The sequence below is a fragment of the Hydra vulgaris genome, chromosome 02 (assembly GCF_038396675.1).
Source record: "Hydra vulgaris chromosome 02, alternate assembly HydraT2T_AEP".
NCBI lineage: Eukaryota > Metazoa > Cnidaria > Hydrozoa > Anthoathecata > Hydridae > Hydra > Hydra vulgaris.
This window is the reverse complement of record NC_088921.1, coordinates 426705-445722: the sequence shown is the minus strand read 5'-3', so window position 1 is coordinate 445722 and position 19018 is coordinate 426705. Positions and strand designations below refer to the sequence as shown.

Sequence of the window (19018 nt, the reverse complement as noted above, 5' to 3'; positions counted from 1 at the left end):
TATATATATGTATATATGTATATATATATATATATATATATATATATATATATATATATATATATATATATATATATATATATATATATATATATATATATAACCCTCAGAATTAGGAAAACTGAGGTTGACAATAATTTGCCTACCTAAATCTTTTAGAGGTCGGCATCAGGTTGGCAAAAAAAATTTGATATAAAGTTCTTACCATAAAACATCGAAACGAGGTCAGCAGTTTTTTGCTGACCTCAAACACTTTAAGGTCGGCAGCTAGGTCGACATTGCGGAATGTCAACCCTAATTCCGAGGGTTGTATATATATACATATACTGCCAGATAGGGTAATAAGGCCAGTTAAGCATATTAACCAGTTTTTTGCTAAAATCTGATAAAGTTTTAAAGATGCAGTGTCCCTCTCTGCATAATTTTTAAAGCCTAATGTTAACCTGACATTTTAATGTCTATTACAAAAAAATTAAATAATAGAACTCTTGTTGTTGAATGTTTTTTGCATGTCATTTTTGTATGTCTTTTCAGATTTAAAAAACGCTAACTATGGCCGAGCAAATATTTGAGGGACAATTTGGCCGAATTTTAACCAGACCTCTATGAGCTACTTAGGTAAAGACATTTTTATGCTTAAAGCATTTACCTTAAATGTAAGTGGGGTAAATGGGCTATTTTATAAATTGGGGTAATATGGCCACTTATTGATTTGTTTGATAAATTAGTCCAAAATTTTTTTTTTCAAATCAGTTTCAATATGCCATACATATACAAACCAAAGAAAGTTTACGCACACAGTAACCACCCCGAAGACCGAGTGGTTAGGGCTATGAAGGTTATTGCTGGTGGTATTCCAGTTTAAAGGGTCTCTGAGATTAACAGATTCTGAGATTTTCAGATCAACTCTTAGAAATTATCTATGTGGTAAGAACCAAAAATATGCAGACACCTTGTTGAACGGCTATTTCTGCTGAGTAAGAGCTTGTCATTACTCAAATCTGAGCAATGACAAAGCACTTCATCACAAGCATTAAGAGATTTAGGATTTGGTTTCCTTATGTTTAAATAGTCTCCACTGACTATTTAAACAATAAGGACTATTTAAACTATTATACCTTGACCCTTTCGTGACAAGTTACCCGTATGGCGGTTCATAAAATTTGTTTCTAAATGACAAGTGACCTGCATGGAGTGAATAACTTCTTAAGTTAATGCTTCAAACCATCTGTTAATTGCATTTATAGATTGCTTAAAAATCAATTTTAAGAAATGACTAAAAATATATTAAATTATACTGATATAAACAAATCCTTGATATTTTTTCAATAATAGTGGCGGAGATTTTTTTTGCTTAATCACCACTATAAATGCCTTATTAATTTAAATTCGAAAACAATATGTTTATCTATTTCTTCTTTATTTGTTTAAGGTTACATAAAGAAACTATAAGTTTTTGTTAATTTCAACATGGTATATTTTGATCACGTTATTGAGATAATAAAAAAAATTTATAAGTTTTTCATTATTCTGAAAGCTAACTCAATTACAAAAAAAACAAGGTCTTATTTGTAAAATTCTGACTAGTAATTTTTATCTTATACTCTTTTAGTTCATCATGATCCTAGTTTGTTATTTTACACGCAGTCGTATAGCTTTTTTTAACTCAGTGGCAAAAGGGTTAAAACCATTAATAATGAAAAACTTGCCACAAGACACATTTTTTCAAGAGTGGTTTTTAAAAGTAAGATTTCCTAAGAACCAAAACACATCAAATTTGTTTGAAAATATAGATTATAAAGAGATAAGGAATCTAATGGAATGGGAAACTTTTTAACATTTTTACATAATTTCTTAATTCTCTGCGTTTAAAAACTTTAAGGTTGGTTTATTAAAGAAAAAAGTCTTATTAAGCTCTTTACAACAATGTTAATCATATATAAATATATTGACAAAAAAAAAACCCTCTGGAATGGCTATCTTCAGAAAGTAGGTAGTAGGAGTTTACAAAACACGTGTTAGCTAATTTAGCTGATTAGCTTAAAATTAAATAATAAAAACCAAAATTCATAAACTGAGTTCAACTTCTAAAAATAAATGCTATTACTAGAATTTTTAGAATAAAAATTTGAGATATATCAGGTCAGAAAAATGTCAAAAAAAAGAAACAATAATAATAATAATAAAAAAATAAAAATTTTTATTATTAATTTAAAGCTGTTCGAGTCAAATAAAAATGTTAAATAATATTTTTATTTGAAAATTAATTACAATACTATATTCAAGATATTACAAATATGCTTGACTTGATAATAAGCTAGTAACAAATATATGTAACAATATTAAGCTAATAACAAGCTAAACATTAATAACAATAAACTTACGTTCGAGGCAATGGTATATTACTTACTTTTGGTTGCATTTCAAATATGTGGGTGGGTTAACGTTTTTTTGGATGATCCAAAGTAAAATTTTGACTTTTTAATAAAATCCAGACTATCGAATTTCTTATCTTTCAATACAAATTCAATAACTTTTCGTGTCTGCATTTTATTGCATTTTCATAATTTTATTTTGAATCATCCTAGAGAACGCTACCCATTTGGGTGCGGCTTTTTCCTGCTTCACGCAATATTTATACCAGTATAAATATTGAATAATCAGTTGCGTATGCGCAATGATATAAATAACTAAATATCTAACTTCGCCGTTTTTAGTGAAGCCAATTTAATGCGTTGGAAGCCATTATTATATCGGGCAAAAAGCTTTTAGCAATCACATTCATATGAAAAGATATTGGCAATTTTAACGTCCTTATTCTTGGAATTAAAGATGATTAGAATCACAGACGATCAATTTAGTGAGCATACAGTCAATACATACATATTTTTTGGTCAAAGATTGGACATGATATTGTTAGCATGTTTAGTTTGTTATAACAAACTAAAACAAACTGTTATTTTTATAGCCGCAAAAATATATTTAAAAATATATTTGCATTTAGAACATGAAACGTAAACATCGTACAATATATTTTATTATTTTAATAAAAGTTTTATATAATAAAATGATGTATTCATAAACCCTTGAACAATATTAATTTGTTAGTTTGTTGTCTTAAACCAATTGACGACTTTCTTACAACTTTAGTGGTATAATCCTGGGCATATCTGAACATTCGAGTTCTAATGTAATATTCACATATCTTTCTAACAAGCTGGCTGGAATGCAAATCTTCATTTTCAGTCCACAATTCTAAGTCGTGACTATCAAGTCCTTTAAAGACTTTTTTTTTAATAATTAATTTGTTAACACAATGGATCATCTTATGCTTTATATTTTTATTTGAGGTTATTTTTGGATTTTTAAAATCTTTACCACTAATAAAGAAGTTAAATACTTTCTCACACGACTCGACAACAGAAACAACATCCCTTGATGGCAAAAACAAACCACCACGATCTTTCACATTATTTAATGAAGAATGAGATTTCGCATAGGAACGTTCGTATGATAAAATATCAGTTAATGATTGAGCACAAACATTACATGAAATAGTATTTATTAATTTTCTGACTATAAAACCAGAGATATATCCCAATATTGCTTCTTTGTAGCTAGACATTTGAAGTTCATCGCAGTACAAAAAAACTTCTTCAAAGTCAATATCCTTTAGGTCAAAATTATGAACAGAACACAACCTTTTTTTCCAACTAAGAGAAAAAATAGAGCCATTAGAATATGGCTCAAACATCAGGCAGTTAGCATGACTCGATCCAACTATGGAGTTTCGCAGAAGAATCCGTTTTAACGATGACTTTAACTGCACTACATCAGGATTGTTGTTGCAACCATTTTTTCCACGAATGCAAGCAAATAGTAGTTCAAGATGATCTTGGGAATATTTGTTAGTTAGAACATACTTAAATGGTTTCTCATGAAACGTTAACAGATCGGTGGATAATTTTAGAGTGCTTTTAGCATCTACAATTAAACCTAAAACAAATGTCTTTCTTCGATGTAAAAGCAATGGAATGCTATTAATATCAGTCAACTTGCTCAGATAAGTAATCGTATTGTTTAAAAAATCTTTCCAATAAAGCTGATTATTAAGATATTGGATTTCTGAAAACAGATTATACTACTTGCTCCTAAGAAAGATAGATGCTGTGATACCATTAAAAATTCAATTGCATCAGCAACAGAGCTGCTAAGGGTTTGGCCAGCTATTTTGACATTCATTTTGTTGCGATGAAATTCAATATGTTTTCTTGAAAGTTTGTTTGCAAATTTCAAACCTTCAAGCTCTTGTAACTCAAACAAAGCTTTTATATAACTCTATTTAATATAGTGGCCCTCATCATCAATAAAAACACCCAAATCATTTAGAGAATTTCTAGCTAATTTAAGCATATGGCATGGGTCTAGGAAAATGTGGAGCAGTTGGTTGTTATATGAAAAAGTACTAACTATATCGTCTATGACTTTGCCAAACTTACATCCAAATGGGACAACGGAATTTAAATTTGTACTAATACCATCAAATGTAATACTTTTGATACAAAGTTCATAGGTCAAAGCCACATTTAAAATATTTTTAATAAAACATGTTAAATCGCTTGCTATAACTTTATTTGATAAAACATAACCAATGGGTGTTTTCCATACTGTTTTTAATTGCCATAGCATCAATAATAAGAGCACAATGCTTAAAATTAATATCTGTTTTCTGTTTATGACCAAGATATGAAAAAACATCAAGGAATAAACCAGGATCACAATTTACAAATGATGTCCAATATGATATTGAACTGGCAGTAGGAAGACATAACATTGGCCGAAGAAAGTTATACGCAGGTGGAGAATAAAAAATAAAGAGTTAAAGCGAATTTTTTCACTTCATCGTTGTATCTGTGGCCTTTTGGTTTAACATTTTGATTGGAAAATTGGTTCTTAATGATTTCGTATGAGAGTCCAGAAAAATTTTGGCTTAAAACAGTGGCAGCATCAGTAGTCAAATAATTTTTAGATTTTAAAAGGGAAACCATGTCTTGTAAAGAACAGATTTTCTTTTTTTTTCTTCTTAATTTTTGTTGTAAAGCCTTCACTTTTATATATAGCAGGGTAAACATCAAACTTTGTTTTTTTTTATAAAGAATCAAATTTAGGTAATGAATTTACTGATTTTCGTATTGATGGGAGTTTCCTTTTTGTCTTTTGAATATGTGTAGAAAATATAAAAACTGATGGCACAGCATTACATTTTAAAATAGGCTTTTGATGATGATCAAAACTTGGATTTTTTTTGTCTGGGATACAATAATTGTAGTCCGATTCTAAAAAATGGTCGCTGCAGATACAGGTGTGTTTGGATGGAAGAAAATTTTTACGTTTCAAAGCAACAATCCATCTTTTACATAATTCAGAATTTTGAAGCGGAAATTTATGAGAGGATTTCGTGCCGCTTTTTATATATCTATTAGAACATCCATATGCAGCACAAGAATTTACCATTTTGTGATGAAAATAATTAAATTAAATAAATACTTTAGCAAGGCAAAAGAAATAATGTCACGGATATACTCTCCACATTATATGATATTTACTGTTTTCTGCCCGATATAATAATGGCTGATTAAAATAGTACACAAATAAATCGGCTTCACTTTTATTTTATAAAAATCCCGAAGTTAGACATCTAGTTATTTATTTACGTCATTAATGACGTAAATAAATGACGCAATAAATGACGCAATGCATTGCGTATGCGTAAGTTTATAACTAAACAGCTCAATTCGCGTTTTAAATAGTGTTGTTATTAACTTCGACTAAATCGACTTAAAGTCGACTAGTCGATAGTCAAAATTAGTCGACAAAGGAAAAACGAATAGTTGATTTAATCGACTATAGAGTTCCTACCAAGGGCTGCCAACTCGCCGAAAAATCCATATATCTATGTGTAATTGGCCGAAAAATGTATTATGGGATGTCTTGCGGGACCAAATTTATATAAACAACGTAATCAGTTATTACATTAAACACTGTTTATAATATATAGATATATTATAATACATAGATATATTACATTTTAAAATATTATTGGCTTTAGCTTTTCAGGAATCAAATTAATATTAGTAATCCCTTATATAATTAAATATGCCAGCTTTTTGTTCAGCCATCAATTGCGTAAACAAACGCGGAAAGAATGTTGAAAACAGTATTTCTTTTTTTAGATTCCCAAAAGAGAAAAACAGGCAAGTAACTGTTCACCATATTTAATTTATCAAAAAAATAAATATGTCAAAACTTTAAAGATATTTATAAAACAATGTAAATGCATCATATGATGAAAAATATTGATACATAATATGATGGAAATAACTGCAACAAATTTATAAGGTTAACTTTTTTTGAGATGCAAACTTTGGGTTCATAATTGTCGTCGTCAAGATCTTGATACAAAATCTTGTTAAGAACTTAATCTTAGTTATACGATTTGCAGTGAACATTTTGATTCATCCCAATACTATATCTAGCTAACAATGGCGGTAAAAGAGCACTTGTAACTGCTGTACCAACAATTTTTAACTTTCCAAATCAACCATCTTCGTTAAATTTAAAGAGAAAACAACCAACAAACAGAACTCGTTTACAGGATAAAATACAAAAAAAAGAAGTCAGTAACACAATTTAGCGCAAGAAATAGTGTTGATACTACTGGTACAAATAATATATTAGCTGTGAAAACCAATTTTAGAAATAAATATTTGTCATCTCAAGTTAAGATTTTTTGTCTTAGAAAAAAAATAAAGAACTTACAGTTAAAGAACAAAATGTTACAAAATTGTGATGGTTCAATAGAACACATTATAAATTTATCTAAAAAATTTTAACTACTACCCAGCTACAATTTTTTGAAAGTCAATTACTTTTGAATAATCGCGTTAAAAAAGGAAAACGTTGGACTGTTAAAGATAAACTGTTAGCCTTGAGGATTATGTATCACAGTCCACAAACTTTTAAAATGCTAAGAAGGGTTTTTTCATTGCCAGCTAGAAGCACTATTTTAATGTTTCTAGAAAAATCTTTTGGGACCCTAGTTCTGGATTTTCAAATAAGGTTATGGCCTTATTAAAAATGAGAGTTGAAACCATGACAAAATTAGAAAGGAACTGTAGCCTTGTTTTTGATGAAATGTCTTTAAAGCAACATCTGGATTATGACAAAAACAGTGACAAGGTCGTTGGAATTCAATCGAATGGTAAACCAGTGAACCAAGTACTTGTATTGATGGTTCGAGGGTTATCAACAAAATGGAAACAACCAATTGCTTATTTTTATATTAATAATGCCATGATTTCAACTAATTTAGCTAAGATCTTAAATAACGCTATCTACATGCAATAGGTTTAGCTGTAAGATGTAAGATGAAGATATGAAAACTGTTTTTATTTTACAAATCAAAATTTTACTTACTAAAAGAAACATCATACAACAAGTTATTAATGAAATAAAAAATCATTGCAATTTTAGATTTCTTTTTGATGAACATGTTGATCATGCCTTTCTCTTGAAAGAAAGTTTAATTGGAAACTTTGTTATTATGAGAATGTCTTATTTTATACGCTTTTATAATCGAGATATGCAACTACGAAACAATGTAAAAAAAAGTTGGCTCGCATTATCCATGGATAATGCTTGCATTAATGCTTGTGATAATGCAATTATAGATATGCTTACTTTTTATATTAAATAGAAATGATTTTATTTATTAATAAAAGATATTTCTTATTAAAAATAGTGTTTTTTTTCTCACGGCATCATTTATTAATTTAGAATCTAAATAAGAATATATTTAAACGAATAAGGTGATAACAATGCTTTTAAATAGCAGTTTTGCAATTTTTATCACTATCATAAATGTATTCATGTTAAGTTAATAATGTTTTACAAGTAAATTTATGAATAAGTTAACAATATCAAAAGTTTAGTTTCTAAAGGAGTTTTTTTTCTAGCTGCCTGATATGATTGTTACTTAAATTTATGTTACTAAAATTCATTAAGTTCTCGTATTAAGATTATTTTGGTCCCGCAAGACATCCCACAATGCTTTGCGGCTAAAATTACACTATTTTGTCCGGTGTTGGCAGCCCTTGGTTCCTACCAATCGACTAAATGTCGAATTAGGCGAGCGAAAATTGTGGTTTTGCTAATTTACATAATGTTCGGCCAGACGCTTGGGCGAAACTACCGAATATTTGATGACACTTTCCTATGTTGAGGGTTCCGACCTGGTTCATTGAAGTGTGTATCGTGGGTGTACAACAGCGCCGACAACACCAAAGAAGCCGAGCCTTCCCCCTCCTCCCTTTTTTTTTTTTTTTTTTTTTTTAAAAAAAATTTAGATATAGAAGACTTTTTTTAAGAATTAACGATTGTGCACCCCCCCCCCCCTCTCTACTTCTAAATCTGTGTCGTCAAACCTGTACTTGCGGAAGACGTTAAGTCAAAAATTGGCAGTTTTGACTTAATAATGTAGTATTGTAAAACGCTCTACAAACTGGCAAAATACAATTCGAAAAAATATCTTTAAAGATGTTTAAATGTATTTTTATAAGCAGAGAAAAGCCTTCTTATCACCACAAGAATAAATGGTAGTATCATCAGCAAACAATGCCACCTTAGATGTCAGAATATCCGAAAGATCGTTAATGTAAATTAAAAAGAATATAGAGCCAAGGATAGAACCTTGAGGAACCCTTGAAGTTACAGAATAATAAGAAGAGTGCTGTCCATCGAGGAAAACTTTTATACTACGATTGGAAAGGAAGGATTCAATAATCTTAAAGATGTTGCCAGATACACCATAAGATAAAAGCTTATAGAGAAGACCAGCATGCCAAACTTTACCAAAAGCTTTTGAAATGTCAAGAGCGATGGCCTTAGCTTCTCCACCTTTATCTAATGCACGATAAAACCTACCAGTTATTACTGTTAGCAAATTAGCTGTGGCACGAGAAGATTTGAAATCCATATTGATGGTCAGAAAGTAAGTTATTAGATTCAAGATGAGAAATTAAGTGTTTGTTAATTAAAGATTCAAAAACCTTGCTTATAATAGGAAGAAGACTAATGGCAGTTAGACGGTAGTTAGACAAATCAGATTGCTCTGATTTGTCTAACTACCGTCAGATGAGACAGCTGAACTTAAATTAGTCTCGCAAAGAGCAAGAAGGTCTGGTGAACTTTGCAAGAGATAAGACTCAACAGAAGAAAAGTTACTTCGAAGACCACGAATATTAGATAATGAGGGGTTTAGAGAACTTGGTGATGATGATGGTTTTTTGTGTTTTATAGTTTTTGGTACTTTATTCATTTTTAAATTTGTTTTAAAACTTGACTCAAAGCATAGAAAGTACTCAGAACACTGTTTAATTGCCCAAGCAATTTCCTTATTACTATTAATAAACCCTAAGCCGTAACAAAGGGCTCTAAATGTGGCCTCCGCATTGCATACTAAAAGTACAAACAGGGTCATCATCTATGCGCAACATGGCACTATTAATACTTTGATATTTTTCAGCTGTTGATGGAATCAGCCTCTCTGAGAGCTACGACAGAGTTTGGGAAACCTGACTACCAGCCGGCCTCAGAACCATAAAACTGAGTTTTAGAGCTTTACCCTTATTAGGAGATAATAGAATGAGTTGCCTAGTCATAAAAATAGAGATAAAAGCAAAATTACATAAATACATACTAAATATTACATAAATACATACTACAAAGTTAAAAAATTCATTCAAATTTAATAAGCATATCATAATATAAGAGTATATAAAACTTTGTTTGTTTATAGATTAGGATTTATTTTGTTCTACAGCTAGAGCAAGAGCACATGTTATGTATATTTACATTTATGGCATCCACAACTTGCAAAGTTTAAAAGTGGAAAAGTTCTGATTACATTTTTCTTCAAGCATTAAAGAACATGGCTTCTAAATTGCTTTTGGTCAAACCAAATATTTTCAACAGGGTTTTTGTTGTTTGATAAAATAAATTTAACAAAAGCCAGCGAAAACAAACCACAATCTACCATATCCTTCTTGCTGCTGCACTAATAAAACATTTACTTTGATCATAGCTTCATCAACTTTTTAAAAGAGATCATATTTGATTCTGTGTATCTATTGATAAATTTTTTTGAAAGTTACTGTCAAGTACATATATTTCTCCATATTTACAGCCATATGTGCCAATGGTAATGCCTATTATGGTATGCCATATATGCTATAATGGTAATGCCATATGAGCCAATGGTAATGCCTATTATAAATGATTTGAACAAATGGTTGTGAACCTAGTGCCTTGAAAAACAATTTTTGTTCCAATATTGAATTTTGAAGCCTATTTGATGATAAATAACATTTTTTTTATTAAGTTTTGGAAAAGATGTATAACACTATCTGATAACATTTGATTAAGATATCTTCAACATCCTCAGTTGAAAGTAGTGGAAAGCTTGGTAGTGCAAATTTGTGTTGTTTAAAGAGGATTCATTTTCAAATGTTGTAGAATTTGTTGTAAATGTTGCATCCCCTGTAATTGAATCATCTGTATTAATACAAGAGATGGGAAACGAACCGAACCCGAACCGAACGAACCGAACTAGAACCTTATCTACGAAAGAACCGAACCGAACCCGAACTTTAGTTGTTACCAAACCGAACCAAACCTGAACTTTAAAACTGTTGGGAACGAACCAAATCAAACCAACTGTCCTCACCCTAACCAAGCCAAATAGAGACTTGAAAAGTTGAAAATTTTGCAATTCGCACATCACTACAATACTTTACATGATACATAACATAATACATAACCTAATGAATAACATATCACGAGTTTAGAATTATTTTCTGTATTTTTAAGTGTTCGAAGAAAATGAGTTCGTAATTTTAGTAAGTAAGTAATAATTCCTTTTAAAATATATTTTATTTTTAAATTTTTTTCTAGACAATTTGTTTAAATCAAAATTATTTAAAGCATAACTAATTTTTACTTTTAGAAAAAAATCAAAAATTTTCTCCCAACGTTTAAAATGGGAAATAGAACAATATAATTCTAACCTCGCGATAAGACTGTATATATATAATTATTTAGTGTTATAAATATTTCAATAAATCAATAATCATCTGGATCTCTCAGGCATTGCATACTGCACACAATGCCAAACTGAGCAGCATTCGCGTTTGATAATTGAATATCAAATGCTATGTAGAGTCAATTGACCTTAGTTGCAATATATTTTATTTAATTTTTGTATAACTGTGAGTAATCATGTTATGATCAACAGTTTGTCAAGGAGTTTACCGTTTGTAAGCAGTCTGGATTATGGTTGTCAGTGCCAATTGGTCATACTACAACTTTACAAAGACATAATATATCACACATCAATAAAACCATTTCAGAATCTGGACAATTAAAAATGACAAGCTTTTTACCTAAAAAGACAGAGGTTAGTAAATATAGTTAGCGGATCTTGCTTTTTTCTATTTACCGTTTTAACTTTACACTTGTTACTTCCTGCCATTGATAGCAAAATATATTTGTTACAAGTTGTTGGCAATATTTTAGAAATACAATGTTTTTTGTAGTACAAAAAAAGGCAGTTATGTATTGCTATGTATTTAATGTCTATTGTTTATTGCTTTATACTTTACAGGTTCCTAAACACATATGTGAAAATGCTCAACGTGTAGCCCTGTACATGATTGCAAAAGACATTTAGCCATTCTCATATTTTCAGGATGATGGGTTCCGTCACTTTGCTCAAACAATAATTGATATTGGATTGAAGTATGGAACAGTGCAACTTGAGGATATTATGTGTGATCGAACAACGCTGTCTAAGACACTATTACCAAAGTTATACAACGAATGTGTTCGAAAGCTAAAAGACGAACTTGCTGGGGTTACACATATTGCAACAACAACTGATCACTGGACCGATGACATTCTAAAATACTCTTATAAGACTTTTACAGCACATTACATTAACAGCAGTTATTGCCTTTATAAGTAAGTGTATTGGGTTGTTTGAGTTTAGTGAGTCTAAGACTGGCATTGCTGTAAAAGCAAAGACAACTGAAATACCCAAAAAACTTTTCCCTCAGACTATAAAAAGTGACAATATGGTATTTGTGACTGATAATGGGAGTAATATGAAGTCAACTTATCGCAACGATGTTAGACTTAGCTGTGCAGCTCATAATCTGAATTTAGCTGTTGGAAAGGCTTTGAAAGGCCCTGGTCCTAATTTAGTTCATGAAATGATCAAGACTTCAAAGGAAATAGTGGGCTATTTAAACATAGTGGGAAAAACTAGGAACTAAATCGCAATCTCAAACAGGATGTTGCAACTTGTTGGATCAGTTAATTTTTTCTTTTGCAACCATTGTCATGTCAGTTAGATCATGTCAAGTCAATTCTTGCTGATTCAAAGCAGTTTGACAAACTTGAGCAACTGAACAACGTTAATAAAAAATTGTTGCATAACGTCGTAGAATTTTTGTAACCCTTTCACAAGGCTACTTTACAATTGTCACATGACAATGTACCAATGTTCCCTGATGTTTGGCTAATGCTATTTTGTCTTCGGACAGTCTGTAAGATCAATGGTTCAGACAGCGACAGTATGCGTGATTTGAAGGCAGCTTTTTTGTCCAGCTTGAATGAAAAGTATATTATTCATCCTTGGCACAAGCTATCAACACTTATTGTTTCTTCTTACAAGTGCTTGTCTTTTGTCAACACAGAAGATCGCAATTTTGTTTATTCAGACATGCGTTGTATGGTGGACAAAATTATTTCTTCTTCACCAAATCAGGTAATACGAAATGACTCAGGCAATACAGATATAGACAGCTTTAGTGAATGCAGTCATTCAGATCAGCTGCCTCCTTCAAAGAAGGATAAAGCTGACCCTGAATTGCATGATTTGCTGGCAGACTTTAAAACAGCTGCCACTTCATTGTCTAACGACAGTAATGACACAAGACATGAACTTGACAAATACTTGGCACTGCCCGTGACAGCGTGTGATGTATTGCAATTTTGGAAAGACAATGACCGTAAACATAAGCTTCTGACGATGGCATTGATTGGTAGAAAGTTGTTGGCTATTCCTGCTACAAGTATTGACAGTGAAAGAGTGTTTTCAGTGTGTGGGATGACGATGAGTGAGCGCAGGGCTCGCCTAAATTCAGAAACATTGGAAATGCAGGTATTTCTTAAATACAACATGCAGCCCTGATTACTCGACTGACAGAAGGCTACTTAAGCTACCGCTATCTGTGTTCAAAAAGTTACTGCTTTAATGTTTTGTGCACTTTAACTGCAGCTATTAGCAACTGCATTGTTTTTTGAACTTTTGAAGTTGCAGTATAAAAGCATTGCAAATTATTTCAAGTTATTTGCAATGCTTTAACTACTTAATTTTACTTTAATTTGTGTTTTTTCATTGTGGATGTAAAGCTTTGTAACTAATAAAAAAACAGTTGTGTTGATACCGAACCGAACCGAACCCGAACTGTGCTTAAGACCGAACTGAACCGAACTCGAACATTAGATGTAACCAAACCGAACCGGACCCAAACTTTAAAAAAAGGGTTCGATTCTCTTCTAATTAATAAATTCTTGTATTAGTGCTTCAGAAGCAGTGCAATCAAATTTGATGTTAGATGCTGAGCTTAATAATTCAATTTTCTTACCTACTCGATGTGAAGGTTTTTTTTAAACAATAGACATATCAACTGTTTTATAATGATTTTTGGTTACATAATCATGTGCACTTTCTGTTCTAACTGGTAAGCCTTTATCATTTTTTCCAGCATGATATAAATTTTCTAAAACATTTGACAGCATTTCACAAGTAAAAAAAAATTATTGTTGCCGTGACAATGAAAACCCATGAAAAGCCATGACAAATACAGTTACACAAAAATAAAGTTAAACAAAAACTAACATATTGATAATCACAAAAAAACGTTTAGTGATATTACCAGAAAACAAGGTTATTCTTACCTTGTGTAAAATAGAATTTTACAACCTAAACTGTTGGCAAATGATCAATAAAGTAAATTTAAAATCATTTAACTTTACACTTGTTACTTCCTGCCATTGATAGCAAAATATATTTGTTACAAGTTGTTGGCAATATTTTAGAAATACAATGTTTTTTGTAGTACAAAAAAAGGCAGTTATGTATTGCTATGTATTTAATGTCTATTGTTTATTGCTTTATACTTTACAGGTTCCTAAACACATATGTGAAATATATAATAAACACATACGGTTTAAATTTACTCAATTTAAACCGTATTTCAACAGTAGAGAAATTGAATAAAAATAATGAAGAAGGGCAGAACCTCATATACCTAAAAAAAAGGAAGAAAAGAATATAATGCCAAGATTTTTAAATTCAAATAAAATATATAATGTATAATATATAAAAATATATAATGTATAATATATAATACCAGTTTATAAAATAAAACAATAGAAATGGCAAAAATAAAAAAGTTGAAGTTTAAACTTGAAAAAATATAAAAATTAATATTACTATATCTTTAAATTAAAATTACTATATTTTGGACAATAAAAATACTAATTAAAGTAAGATTAACAGTTGCCTTTTTCCAATGTTTCTAAATTAAAGAAATAATCCTACAACTTATATATTAAAAGCTCTAGAAATTTCAATTACAGTACAAAAAATATATAGCTACTTAATAATAACAGTTATATCAATTCTATCATTGTCATTCAACACCATTAACATACATCTCATATTGAATGATTTTCTAGGGGCAGAGTATAGTTCATATGCTACTTTAATGATTTACTTGGGGGGAGATCATAATTCAGACGCAAGTCTAGTGATTTACTAAATAAAGTTAAACATAATTTATTTTTAATATTTTCTCCACCAGTGCATGTCCGAACCAACTTTTTAAACTAAGGATGGAAAACAAACTAGACTTTTAAATAATGGACAAAGATGAAAGAGTGATAGACATGGAAATAGGACCGCAACTAGGATTAATCGAAAAGGCACACAATATCATTCAATAGTGTCATCATAAACAGCACCATTATAAGCAAATTTTATGTTACATCATGGCTTTTTTTATTTTTTCTAACCATATTTTTTTGAAACATTTCTGTCAAACCCATGGTGACAATCTAAAACTTTATTAGAAATAACAATATAAGGCATTCCTGAATAAGGAATTTTCCCAAAGTACACTATTATTTGCTGTTATTGTATCTACAATGTGGTCACATAAAATTTTTGGAAGAAAAAGAAGATATTAGAGGATTTTAGAGAGAGATTTTGCATTTAATTTAGAGAGTTTTTTTCGCAAAACTACAAAATTTTGAATAAAAATAGAAGATTTTAGAGGATTTTTTAATAGGTTTAATGTCCATGTTTCCACATAACTGGGGTTTGAAAAGGGGTCAACAACATTATTTTATGTTAGATGACATTGATTTGCTAAAAGTTTTTAAAGATTTTTTACAGCCCAATCCTCATTTCAATCATTAACCAGTTTTGCAGACCATGAATTTTGAACGTTATGCAACCATCAAGAAATGAAAAAATAAAAAAGAGGGGTTAAAGAGGAGAATTTTATCACATTTTTAACTTTTTAGAGGATTTTAGATGATTTTGAAAAAAAAGGACTTCAGAGGATTTTAGAGGAGCAGTGGCCACCCTGATTTAAAAAATATTGGGTTAGCAACTTAATACAAAGAATTTATTAGAAAATCTTGCAAAGAATTCAAAAAGTAAGAACACTAGGCAATCAGCTAACCTGTGTTACCGAAATTTTTATTAGCATAATACATCACAAATCGTGTTGTTGTTCTTAATTCATATTTTTTGATACAATGCAACGCCTCTTCGTGTGATTTACAATGATAAACAAGTTTGGTTTTTTCTCCTATAACAAATGTTTACAAATAGTTTTAACAACAGTTCTGAAATCACAACGATGACAGTATAACATATTCTAGAAAAAAAAGAAAAAGGTAAACCTTAACAAAATTTTGTTTTCATAATAAACACATTAAAAAGATTTCAAAATTAAAGGAAATCTTTTTTTTCTTATACTTATTTAGTAAAATAGATACAAACCATTATCAATGCAATTTACTGGCAAAAAGATTTTCCCCATCCTCTTCTAAATTTAATTTCTAAAGTAAAAATTTCTAAAGTAAAAATTTCCTAATTTCTAAAGTAAAAATTTAATTTCAATCTAGAGTTGTAGTCAAATTATTCTTTTCAAACTTAAATATTTTTATTTTAGTCATTTATGATTGAATAAATTTGCTGCGATGTATTATAATCGTTGAATTGTGGTATTTAAATTCCTCACAAATTATTGTATTGTGACGCAATTAAATCACAAACTAAGAAATCTTGACGCAACTTTTAACAAATAATCCATACAGAATTAATAACCTTAAAAAATTCCACTTTCCTCAGAACTGTTCAGGCTTAAATTGCCATCATAAAGAACTGAATATAGATCCAAACTAATATTTACTTTAACCAAGTGTCAATTTTGGTTTACTTTTATGTATAAACTCAACGGTTTCCGAAAAAACCTACCTACTTTTGAGCAATAGAAAAAACTCTTCGGCAAACGAAATTATTCACCTCCTTTTGAGCCATGTTTTGAATAGTTTTTGAATAGTTTTTAAATAGTTTTTGAATCGTAAAAGTTTCCCCTAAGTTTTGTAAAAATAATAATTATATTTTAAGAAAATTTTTAATATAATAATTTATATGTATGTATTTTGTGTTTGAGAGTGACTGAATCCATGAATGTAGTATAGCTTATATGGTATTATTTTTAGCACTTCCTTGAACGACTACTTCTATGTCCTTATTGTTATTGACAATAATCTATTGATACATTGATTTTCGATTCATATATGATGTTTTTCTTTGTATTTACTTATTCGTTATATTTTTTCATTTCAGATTTATCACAAAATAGACTTATGTGATATAGATGAACAAAGCAACTTGAAAATCGTTGTTGTCAAGTGAAAGAGGTAGATCTCGACAAAATGAAATTAATCGTTTTTGAAATTTAAGAAATGCTGCTCAGCGAGCAGCAAACTTACTTGCCAGTGTCAGGCAGTGTTAATGTCTGTTAATTTGATTTTACTTTAGACAGTTTAGAACAAAACAAAGTATGAATTTTACTATTTAAAGTAACAATAACTAACTAAATTTTTTGTTGTCTTTGTCATCACTTGATTAGTTTGCTTACTGTTGAAACATGGTTTTAATTTTGTAAATTTAATATGATGTGAAATTTACTCTGTTAATTATTAGTCAACAGTTAAAGAGATTTAGTCAATAGTTAGAGAGTTATTAGTCAATAGTTAGAGAAAACCCTGACTGATAGAGGTTAATTAAGAAATGCTTGAAATTAAATCAAGGTAAAAACAATTTTGTTTACTGGTAACATAATAAAACCAGTTACTACTATTTATTGCGTGTTTTTTTTACTTTTTTTAACATGCTGTTCGGAAACAATTTTTCTCCCTCTCTCTCTTAGATGAGAGGGAGAATTAATAAAACTCATGTAATTACTGAGCTCTTGCGTAGATCTTAATACCACAATTGATAATGACCATTTATAAGAAATATATACAAGTTGTTTGCTATTATATGGTATAATTGTTCAAATTGTTTAACTAATTGTTCCTCAATTGTTCAAATATTGTAATAAATAAAATCTTTTTAGACCAAGTATTTTAGTTAATAGAATATCTTATTAAGTCGTGGTGCTATTTGCTAGTGTTACTACATTGTGTTGTCTAGCTTTTTTATAATCTTTTCTTTTTTAATTACTCTGGAGACACAGTAATGTGTGCTTACAATATTTTATGCTATGCGTTATTGTTACTGTGTTTTGTGTTGACAGACCTAGGCTGTTATTGCTATTTTTTTATTCTTTATGTTTTCTGTAATATTATTATCCTGATTCTACTAACAATAAAATGAAAATAATACTTTTTTAATTAAAATTTTTTTTTTTTTCATTTGTTTATAGGTATTTGCAGGCTTTACTTGACTTTCTTTTTCTGGTACCTGTGTTTTGACAGATTTTAAAAAGAACTTAACTGATGTTAATGCGGTCTTTATGTTGTTAACTATAAGCAAGTTAAAGTATTATTTATAGATAAATTTGTATTTAATTTTTTAGATCATATAACAAGTTTGTAATGTGATTTTGTTATTTATGATTTAATTACTCATAACCCGTATTAAGGGTTGCTTACTGCTAGCTTTTTATTATTGTTACTGTTGTAAATTTCTACTGTTATTATTATAATTGTAGTTGTTATTGTTATAACTACTGTTATTATTACAATGATTATTACTGTATTATTACACAGGTCAACAGAAATAAAAATTTTTTCTGGTGCCGAGCAAACAATTTGTTTTTTTGTATAGCATTTCTGATTTTGACTTCAAATATGCAACTTATTTTTCACCATCACGTCAAGTTGTAAAGACAGTTGTAAACATTTATAACATTTGCACTTTTAATTAAAGTGCAAAAGCGACTTTAAAAAATAAAAAAAAATCATATAGTTGGGCCGGTAATGGTACCAACTGCTAGCCAACTGCTTTATTACTGTTGGACCATTAATGGTACCAACAGTTTATAAAACAGTTGGCTAAGTGTTGGTAAAAGCATTACATTTTTTTCAAGGTATTAACTAAATAGCCGACTGTTGGCCCAACTGTAGCTAATAGTTGGTTATTAGGATTGGGCCAACTACTTACCAACTGTTCAAAGTTTACTGTTAACAGTTTTTACAATTTCTCTAAAATATTTTAGACATGAAAACTTATTAGCTAGCAAATGAATTATTAATATTGTTATTATTAGTGTTAACATTTAAGTTATTAAGAACCTAAACTTTCGTTTAT

General features: G+C 29.7%; 1 long non-coding RNA gene across 1 annotated transcript; it reads right to left on the bottom strand.

The window, feature by feature from the left end:
• Positions 1-14290: 14290 nt before the first annotated feature.
• Positions 14291-16340, bottom strand: LOC136076315 (uncharacterized). The gene is made up of 3 exons (XR_010636160.1): positions 16196-16340; positions 15873-16001; positions 14291-14432 (listed from the first exon to the last, which is right to left on the bottom strand). It is a non-coding gene; the product is annotated as an uncharacterized LOC136076315 (long non-coding RNA).
• Between the last annotated feature and the right edge of the window lie 2678 nt (positions 16341-19018).